The following is an 11125-nucleotide window of genomic DNA, read 5'->3' as shown; positions in this document are numbered from 1 at the left end:
AAAGACGTGTTAAAGCAGCATGCCTGGAAACACAGTAATGAGTGTTGAGGAATTTGCACGTATCAACACTAAGGTGAGGATATGTTGAGGTAGTATGCATGACAACACAGTAGTGAGTTTTGAGGAATTTGCACGTCTCAACACTAAGAGGAAGGATATGTTGAAGCAGCACGTCTCAACACTATGACGAAAGATTTGTTGAAGCAGCATGCCTGGAAACACAGTGGTGAGTATTGAAGAATTTGCACGTCTCAACACTAAGAGAAAATATGTGTTGAAGCAGCATGCCTGGCAACATAGTAGTGAGTGTTGAGGAATTTGCACGTCTCAACACTAAGAGGAAAGATGTGTCGAAGCAGCATGCCTGGCAACACAGTAGTGAGTGTTGAGAAATTTGCACGTCTCAACACAAAGAGGAAAGATGTGTTGAAGCAGCATGCATGGAAACACAGTAGTTAGTGTTGAGGAATTTTCACGTCTCAATACTAAGAAGAAAGATATGTCGAAGCAGCATGCCTGGCAACACAGTAGTGAGTGTTGAGAAATTTGCACGTCTCAACACTAAGAGGAAAGATGTGTTGAAGTAGCATGCCTGGAAACACAGTAGTGAGTGTTGAGGAATTTGCACGTCTCAACACTAAGAGGAAATATGTGTTGAATCAGCATGCCAGGAAACACAGTAGTGAGTGTTGAGGAATTTGCACGTCTCAACATTAAGAGGAAAGATGTGTTGAAGCAGCATGCCTGGAAACTCAGTAATGGGTGTTGAGCAATTTGCACGTCTCAACACTAAGAGGAAAGATGTGTTAAAGCAGCATGCCTGGCAACATAGTAGTGAGTGTTTAGGAATTTGCAAGTCTCAACAATAAGGTGAGGATATGTTGAGGCAATATGCCTGACAACACAGTAGTGAGTTTTGAAGAATTTGCACGTCACAACACTAAGAGGAAGGATGTGTTGAAGCAGCATGCCTGGCAGCACATTAGTGAGTGTTGAGGAATTTGCACGTCTTAACACTAAGAGGAAAGATGTGTTGAAGCAGCATGGCTGGAAACACAGTGGTGAGTATTGTGGAATTTGCGCGTCTCAACACTAAGAGGAAATATGTGTTGAAGCAGCATGCCTGACAACACAGTAGTGAGTGTTGAGGAATATGCATGTCTCAACACTAAGATGAAAGATGTTTTGAAGTAGCATGCCTGGAAACACAGTAGTGACTGTTGAGGAATTTGCACGTCTCAACACTAAGAGGAAATATGTGTTGAATCAGCATGCCTGGAAACACAGTAGTGAGTGTTGAGGAATTTGCACGTCTCAACACTAAGAGGAAATATGTTGAAGCAGCATGCCTGGAAACACAGTAGTAAGTGTTGAGTTATTTGCACGTCTTAATACTAAGAGGAAAGATGTGTTAAAGCAGCATGCCTGGAAACACAGTAATGAGTGTTTAGGAATTTACACATCTCAACACTAAGAGGAAAGATGTGTTGAAGAAGCATGCATGGCAACACAGTAGTGAGTGTTGAGGAATTTGAACGTCTCAACACAAAGAAGAAAGATATGTTAAAGCAGCATGCCTGGCAACACAATAGTGAATGTTGACGAATTTGCACGTCTCAACATTAAGTTGGGATATGTTGATGCAGTATGCTTGAAAAAACAGTAGTGAGTTTTGAGGAATTTGCTCGTCTCAATATTAAGAGGAATGATGTGGTGAATCAGCATGCCTTGCAACACATTAGTGAGTGTTGAGGAATTTGCACGTCTCAACACTAAGAGAAAAGATGTGTTGAAGCAGCATGCCTGGGAACACAGTAGTGAGTGTTGAGGAATTTGCACGTCTCAACACTAAGAGGAAATATGTGTCGAAGCAGCATGCTTGGCAACACAGTAGTGAGTGTTGAGGAATTTGCACGTCTCAACACTAAGAGGAAAGATGTGTGGAAGCAGCATGCCTGGCAACACAGTAGTGAGTGTTAAGGAATTTACATGTCTGAACACTAAGAGTAAAGATGTGTCGAAGTAGCATGCCTGAAAATACAGTAGTGAGTGTTGAGGAATTTGCACATCTCAACACAAAGAGAAAATATGTGTTGAAGCAGCATGCATGGCAGCACAGTAGTTAGTGTTGAGGAATTTTCACGTCTCAATACTAAGAGGAAAGATGTATCGAAGCAGCATGTCTGGCAACACAGTAGTGAGTGTTGAGGAATTTGCACGTCTCAACACTAAGAGGAAAGATGTGTTGAAGTAGCATGATTGGAAACACAGTAGTAAGTGTTGAGGAATTTGCACGTCTCAACACTAAGAGGAAATATGTGTTGAATCACCATGCCAGGCAACACAGTAGTGAGTGTTGAGGAATTTGCACGTCTCAACATTAAGAGAAAAGATGTGTTGAAGCAGCATGTATGGAAACTCAGTAGTGAGTGTTGAGGAAAATTTGCACGTCTCAACACTAAGAGGAAAGATGTGTTAAAGCAGCATGCCTGGCAACATAGTAGTGAGTGTTGAGGAATTTGCAAGTCTCAACACTAAGGTGAGGATATGTTGAGGCAATATGCCTGACAACACAGTCGTGAGTTTTGAGGAATTTGCACGTCACAACACTAAGAGGAAGGATGTGTTGAAGCAGCATGCCTGGCAGCACTTTAGTGAGTGTTGAGGAATTTGCACGTCTTAACACTAAGAGGAAAGATGTGTTGAAGCATCATGGCTGGAAACACAGTGGTGAGTATTGTGGAATTTGCGCGTCTCAACACTAAGAGGAAATATGTGTTGAAGCAGCATGCCTGACAACACAGTAGTGAGTGTTGAGGAATATGCATGTCTCAACACTAAGATGAAATATGTGTTGAAGTAGCATGCCTGGAAACACAGTAGTGACTGTTGAGGAATTTGCACGTCTCAACACTAAGAGGAAATATGTGTTGAATCAACATGCCTGGAAACACAGTAGTGAGTGTTGAGGAATTTGCACGTCTCAACACTAAGAGGAAAGATGTGTGGAAGCAGCATGCCTGGCAACACAATAGTGAGTGTTAAGGAATTTGCATGTCTCAACACTAAGAGGAAAGATGTGTCGAAGTAGCATACCTGAAAACACAGTAGTGAGTGTTTAGGAATTTGCACGTCTCAACACTAAGAGGAAAGATGTGTTGAAGCAGCATGCCTGGCAACACAGTAGTAAGTGCTGAGAAATTTGCACGTCTCAACACTAAGAGGAAAGATGTGTTAAAGCAGCATGCCTAGAAACACAATAATGAGTGTTGAGTAATTTTCACGTATCAACACTAAGGTGAGGATATGTTGAGGCAGTATGCATGACAACACAGTAGTGAGTTTTGAGGAATTTGCACGTCTCAACACTAAGAGGAAGGATATGTTGAAGCAGCACGTCTCAACACTATGAGGAAAGATTTGTTGAAGCAGCATGCCTGGAAACACAGTGGTGAGTATTGAAGAATTTGCACGTCTCAACACTAAGAGAAAAGATGTGTTGAAGCAGCATGCCTGGAAACATAGTAGTGAGTGTTGAGGAATTTGCACGTCTCAACACTAAGAGGAAAGATGTGTCGAAGCAGCATGCCTGGAAACACAGTAGTGAGTGTTGAGGAATTTGCACGTCTCAACACAAAGAGAAAAGATGTGTTGAAGCAGCATGCATGGCAACACAGTAGTTAGTGTTGAGGAATTTTCACGTCTCAATACTAAGAGGAAAGATATGTCGAAGCAGCATGCCTGGCAACACAGTAGTGAGTGTTGAGGAATTTGCACGTTTCAACACTAAGAGGAAAGAAGTGTTGAAGAGCATGCCTGGAAACACAGTAGTGAGTGTTGAGGAATTTGCACGTCTCAACACTAAGAGGAAATATGTGTTGAATCAGCATGCCAGGAAACACAGTAGTGAGTGTTAAGGAATTTGCACGTCTCAACACTAAGAGGAAAGATGTGTTGAAGCAGCATGCCTGGCAACACAGTAGTAAGTGCTGAGAAATTTGCATGTCTCAAAACTAAGATGAAGGATGTGTTGAAGCAGCATGCCTGGCAGTACTTTAGTGAGTTTTGAGGAATTTGCACGTCTTAACACTAAGAGGAAAGATGTGTTGAAGCAGCATGGCTGGAAACACAGTGGTGAGTATTGTGGAATTTGCGCGTCTCAACACTAAGAGTAAATATGTGTTGAAGCAGCATGCGTGACAACACAGTAGTGAGTGTTGAGGAATATGCATGTCTCAACACTAAGATGAAAGATGTGTTGAAGTAGCATGCCTGGAAACACAGTAGTGACTGTTGAGGAATTTGCACGTCTCAACACTAAGAGGAAATATGTGTTAAATCAGCATGCCTGAAAACACAGTAGTGAGTGTTGAGGAATTTGCACGTCTCAACACTAAGAGGAAATATGTTGAAGCAGCATGCCTGGCAACACAGTAGTAAGTGTTGAGGAATTTGCACGTCTTAATACTAAGAGGAAAGATGTGTTAAAGCAGCATGCCTGGAAACACAGTAATGAGTGTTGAGGAATTTACACATCTCAACACTAAGAGGAAAGATGTGTTGAAGAAGCATGCCTGGCAACACAGTAGTGAGTGTTGAGGAATTTGCACGTCTCAACACAAAGAGGAAAGATATGTTAAAGCAGCATGCCTGGCAACACAATAGTGAATGTTGAGGAATTTGCACGTCTCAACATTAAAGTGGGGATATGTTGATGCAGTATGCCTGACAACAAAGTAGTGAGTTTTGAGGAATTTGGTCGTCTCAATATTAAGAGGAATGATGTGGTGAAACAGCATGCCTTGCAACACATTAATGAGTGTTGAGGAATTTGCACGTCTCAACACTAAGAGAAAAGATGTGTTGAAGCAGCATGCCTGGGAACATAGTAGTGAGTGTTGAGGAATTTGCACATCTCAACACTAAGAGCAAAGATGTGTCGAAGCAGCATGCCTGGAAACACAATAGTGAGTGTTGATGAATTTGCACGTCTCAACACTCAGAGGAAAGATGTGTGGAAGCAGCATGCCTGGAAACACAGTAGTGAGTGTTAAGGAATTTGCATGTCTCAACACTAAGAGTAAAGATGTGTCTAAGTAGCATTCATGACAACAAAGTAGTGAGTGTTCAGGATAATGCACATTTCAACACAAAGAGAAAATATGTGTTGAAGCAGCATGCATGGCAGCACAGTAGTTAGTGTTGAGGAATTTTCACGTCTCAATACTAAGAGGAAAGATGTATCGAAGCAGCATGTCTGGCGACACAGTAATGAGTGTTGAGGAATTTACACATCTCAACACTAAGAGGAAAGATGTGTTGAAGAAGCATGCCTGGCAACACAGTAGTGAGTGTTGAGGAATTTGCACGTCTCAACACAAAGAGGAAAGATATGTTAAAGCAGCATGCCTGGCAACACAATAGTGAATGTTGAGGAATTTGCACGTCTCAACATTAAGGTGGGGATATGTTGATGCAGTATGCCTGACAACACAGTAGTGAGTTTTGAGGAATTTGCTCGTCTCAATATTAAGAGGAATGATGTGGTGAAACAGCATGCCTTGCAACACATTAGTGAGTTTTGAGGAATTTGCACGTCTCAACACTAAGAGAAAAGATGTGTTGACGTAGAATGCCTGGGAACACAGTAGTGAGTGTTGAGGAATTTTCACGTCTCAACACTAAGAGGAAACATGTGTCGAAGCAGCATGCCTGGCAACACAGTAGTGAGTGTTGAGGAATTTGCACGTCTGAACACTAAGAGGAAAGATGTGTGGAAGCAGCATGCCTGGAAACGCAGTAGTGAGTGTTAAGGAATTTGCATGTCTCAACACTAAGAGTAAAGATGTGTCGAAGTAGTATGCCTGACAACACAATAGTGAGTGTTGAGGAATTTGCACATCTCAACACAAAGAGAAAAGATGTGTTGAAGCAGCATGCATGGCAGCACAGTAGTTAGTGTTGAGGAATTTTCACGTCTCAATACTAAGAGGAAAGATGTATCGAAGCAGCATGTCTGGCAACACAGTAGTGAGTGTTGAGGAATTTGCACGTCTTAACACTAACAGGAAAGATGTGTTGAAGTAGCATGATTGGAAACACAGTAGTGAGTGTTGAGGAATTTGCACGTCTCAACACTAAGAGGAAATATGTGTTGAATCACCATGCCAGGCAACACAGTAGTGAGTGTTGAGGAATTTGCACGTCTCAACATTAAGAGAAAAGATGTGTTGAAGTAGCATGTCTGGCAACTCAGTAGTGAGTGTTGAGGAAAATTTGCACGTCTCAACACTAAGAGGAAAGATGTGTTAAAGCAGCATGCCTGGCAACATAGTAGTGAGTGTTGAGGAATTTGCAAGTCTCAACACTAAGGTGAGGATATGTTGAGGCAATATGCCTGACAACACAGTAGTGAGTTTTGAGGAATTTGCACGTCACAACACTAAGAGGAAGGATGTGTTGAAGCAGCATGCCTGGCAGCACTTTAGTGAGTGTTGAGGAATTTGCACGTCTTAACACTAAGAGGAAAGATGTGTTGAAGCAGCATGGCTGGAAACACATTGGTGAGTATTGTGGAATTTGCGCGTCTCAACACTAAGAGGAAATATGTGTTGAAGCAGCATGCCTGACAACGCAGTAGTGAGTGTTAAGGAATATGCATGTCTCAACACTAAGATGAAAGATGTGTTGAAGTAGCATGCCTGGAAACACAGTAGTGACTGTTGAGGAATTTGCACGTCTCAACACTAATAGGAAATATGTGTTGAATCAGCATGCCTGGAAACACAGTAGTGAGTGTTGAGGAATTTGCACGTCTCAACACTAAGAGGAAAGATGTGTGGAAGCAGCATGCCTGGAAACACAATAGTGAGTGTTAAGGAATTTTCATGTCTCAACACTAAGAGGAAAGATGTGTCGAAGTAGCATACCTGACAACACAGTAGTTAGTGTTTAGGAATTTGCACGTCTCAACACTAAGAGGAAAGATGTGTTGAAGCAGCATGCCTGGCAACACAATAGTAAGTGTTGAGAAATTTGCACGTCTCAACACTAAGAGGAAAGATGTGTTAAAGAAGCATGCCTGGAAACACAGTAATGAGTGTTGAGGAATTTTCACGTATCAACACTAAGGTGAGGATATGTTGAGGCAGTATACATGACAACACAATAGTGAGTTTTGAGGAATTTGCACGTCTCAACACTAAGAGGAAGGATATGTTGAAGCAGCACGTCTCAACACTATGAGGAAAGATTTGTTGAAGCAGCATGCCTGGAAACACAGTGGTGAGTATTGAAGAATTTGCACGTCTCAACACTAAGAGAAAAGATGTGTTGAAGCAGCATGCCTGGAAACATAGTAGTGAGTGTTGAGGAATTTGCACGTCTCAACACTAAGAGGAAAGATGTGTCGAAGCAGCATGACTGCCAACACAGTAGTGAGTGTTGAGGAATTTGCACGTCTCAACACAAAGAGGAAAGATGTGTTGAAGCAGCATGCATGGAAACACAGTAGTTAGTGTTGAGGAATTTTCACGTCTCAATACTAAGAGGAAAGATATGTCGAAGCAGCATGCCTGGCAACACAGTAGTGAGTGTTGAGGAATTTGCACGTCTCAACACTAAGAGGAAAGATGTGTTGAAGTAGCATGCCTGGAAACACAGTAGTGAGTGTTGAGGAATTTGCACGTCTCAACACAAAGAGGAAAGATGTGTTGAAGCAGCATGCATGGAAACACAGTAGTTAGTGTTGAGGAATTTTCACGTCTCAATACTAAGAGGAAAGATATGTCGAAGCAGCATGCCTGGCAACACAGTAGTGAGTGTTGAGGAATTTGCACGTCTCAACACTAAGAGGAAAGATGTGTTGAAGCAGCATGCCTGGAAACACAGTAGTGAGTGTTGAGGAATTTGCACGTCTCAACACTAAGAGGAAAGATGTGTTAAAGCAGCATGCCTGGCAACATAGTAGTGAGTGTTGAGGAATTTGCAAGTCTCAACACTAAGGTGAGGATATGTTGAGGCAATATGCCTGACAACACAATAGTGAGTTTTGAGAAATTTGCACGTCACAACACTAAAAGGAAGGATGTGTTGAAGCAGCATGCCTGGCAGCACTTGAGTGAGTGTTGAGGAATTTGCACGTCTCAAGACTAAGAGGAAAAGATGTGTTGAAGAAGCATGCCTGGCAACACAGTAGTGAGTGCTGAGGAATTTGCACGTCTCAACCCAAAGAAGAAAGATGTGTTGAAACAGCATGGCTGGAAACACAGTGGTGAGTATTGAGGAATTTGCACGACTCAACATTAAGGTGAGGATATGTTGATGCAGTATGCCTGACAACACAGTAGTGAGTTTTGAAGAATTTTCTCGTCTCAATATTAAGAGGAATGATGTGGTGAAGCAGTATGCCTTGCAACACATTAGTGAGTGTTGAGGAATTTGCACGTCTCAACACTAAGAGAAAAGATGTGTTGAAGCAGCATACCTGGGAACACAGTAGTGAGTGTTGAGGAATTTGCACGTCTCAACACTAAGAGGAAAGATGTGTCGAAGCAGCATGCCTGGCAACACAGTAGTGAGTGTTGAGGAATTTGCACGTCTCAACACTAAGAGGAAAGATGTGTGGAAGCAGCATGCCTGGCAACACAGTAGTGAGTGTTAAGGAATTTGCATGTCTCAACACTAAGAGTAAAGATGTGTCGAAGCAGCATGCCTGACAACACAGTAGTGAGTGTTGAGGAATTTGCACATCTCAACACAAAGAGAAAAGATGTGTTGAAGCAGCATGCATGGCAGCACAGTAGTTAGTGTTGAGGAATTTTCACGTCTCAATACTAAGAGGAAAGATGTATCGAAGCAGCATGTCTGGCAACACAGTAGTGAGTGTTGAGGAATTTGCACGTCTCAACACTAAGAGGAAAGATGTGTTGAAGCAGCATGCCTGGAAACACAGTAATGAGTGTTGAGGAATTTGCACGTATCAACACTAAGGTGAGGATATGTTGAGGCAGTATGCATGACAACACAGTAGTGAGTTTTGAGGAATTTGCACGTCTCAACACTAAGAGGAAGGATATGTTGAAGCAGCACGTCTCAACACTATGAGGAAAGATTTGTTGAAGCAGCATGCCTGGAAACACAGTGGTGAGTATTGAAGAATTTGCACGTCTCAACACTAAGAGAAAAGATGTGTTGAAGCAGCATGCCTGGAAACATAGTAGTGAGTGTTGAGGAATTTGCACGTCTCAACACTAAGAGGAAAGATGTGTCGAAGCAGCATGCCTGCCAACACAGTAGTGAGTGTTGAGGAATTTGCACATCCCAACACAAAGAGGAAAGATGTGTTGAAGCATCATGCATGGAAACACAGTAGTTAGTGTTGAGGAATTTTCACGTCTCAATACTAAGAGGAAAGATATGTCGAAGCAGCATGCCTGGCAACACAGTAGTGAGTGTTGAGGAATTTGCACGTCTCAACACTAAGAGGAAAGATGTGTTGAAGTAGCATGCCTGGAAACACAGTAGTGAGTGTTGAGGAATTTGCACGGCTCAACACTAAGAGGAAATATGTGTTGAATCAGCATGCCAGGAAACACAGTAGTGAGTGTTGAGGAATTTGCACGTCTCAACATTAAGAGGAAAGATGTGTTGAAGCAGCATGCCTGGAAACTCAGTAATGAGTGTTGAGGAATTTGCACGTCTCAACACTAAGAGGAAAGATGTGTTAAAGCAGCATGCCTGGCAACATAGTAGTGAGTGTTGAGGAATTTGCAAGTCTCAACACTAAGGTGAGGATATGTTGAGGCAATATGCTTGACAACACAGTCGTGAGTTTTGAAGAATTCGCACGTCACAACACTAAGAGGAAGGATGTGTTGAAGCAGCATGCCTGGCAGCACTTTAGTGAGTGTTGAGGAATTTGCACGTCTTAACACTAAGAGGAAAGATGTGTTGAAGCAGCATGGCTGGAAACACAGTGGTGAGTATTGTGGAATTTGCGCGTCTCAGCACTAAGAGGAAATATGTGTTGAAGCAGCATGCATGACAACACAGTAGTAAGTGTTGAGGAATATGCATGTCTCAACACTAAGATGAAAGATGTGTTGAAGTAGCATGCCTGGAAACACAGTAGTGACTGTTGAGGAATTTGCAGGTCTCAACACTAAGAGGAAATATGTGTTGAATCAGCATGCCTGGAAACACAGTAGTGAGTGTTGAGGAATTTGCACGTCTCAACACTAATTGGAAATATGTTGAAGCAGCATGCCTGGCAACACAGTAGTAAGTGTTGAGGAATTTGCACGTCTTAATACTAAGAGGAAAGATGTGTTAAAGCAGTATGCCAGGAAACACAGTAATGAGTGTTGAGGAATTTACACATCTCAACACTAAGAGGAAAGATGTGTTGAAGAAGCATGCCTGGCAACACAGTAGTGAGTGTTGAGGAATTTTCACGTCTCAACACAAAATGGAAAGATATGTTAAAGCAGCATGCCTGGCAACACAATAGTGAATGTTGAGGAATTTGCACGTCTCAACATTAAGGTGGGGATATGTTGATGCAGTATGCATGACAATACAGTAGTGAGTTTTGAGGAATTTGCACGTCACAACACTAAGAGGAAGGATGTGTTGAAGCAGCATGCCTGGCAGCACTTTAGTGAGTGTTGAGGAATTTGCACGTCTTAACACTAAGATGAAAGATGTGTTGAAGCATCATGGCTGGAAACACATTGGTGAGTATTGTGGAATTCGCGCGTCTCAACACTAAGAGGAAATATGTGTTGAAGCAGCATGCCTGACAACACAGTAGTGAGTGTTGAGGAGTATGCATGTCTCAACACTAAGATGAAAGATGTGTTGAAGTAGCATGCCTGGAAAAACAGTAGTGACTGTTGAGGAATTTGCACGTCTCAACACTAATAGGAAATATGTGTTGAATCAGCATGCCTGGAAACACAGTAGTGAGTGTTGAGGAATTTGCACGTCTCAACACTAAGAGGAAAGATGTGTGGAAGCAGCATGCCTGGGAACACAATAGTGAGTGTTAAGGAATTTGCATGTCTCAACACTAAGAGGAAAGATGTGTCGAAGTAACATAGCTGACAACACAGTAGTTAGTGTT

This window comes from Papaver somniferum, unplaced genomic scaffold (assembly GCF_003573695.1).
Source record: "Papaver somniferum cultivar HN1 unplaced genomic scaffold, ASM357369v1 unplaced-scaffold_33, whole genome shotgun sequence".
In the NCBI taxonomy this organism is placed as follows: domain Eukaryota; kingdom Viridiplantae; phylum Streptophyta; class Magnoliopsida; order Ranunculales; family Papaveraceae; genus Papaver; species Papaver somniferum.
Note: the sequence above shows the minus strand (reverse complement) of the source record.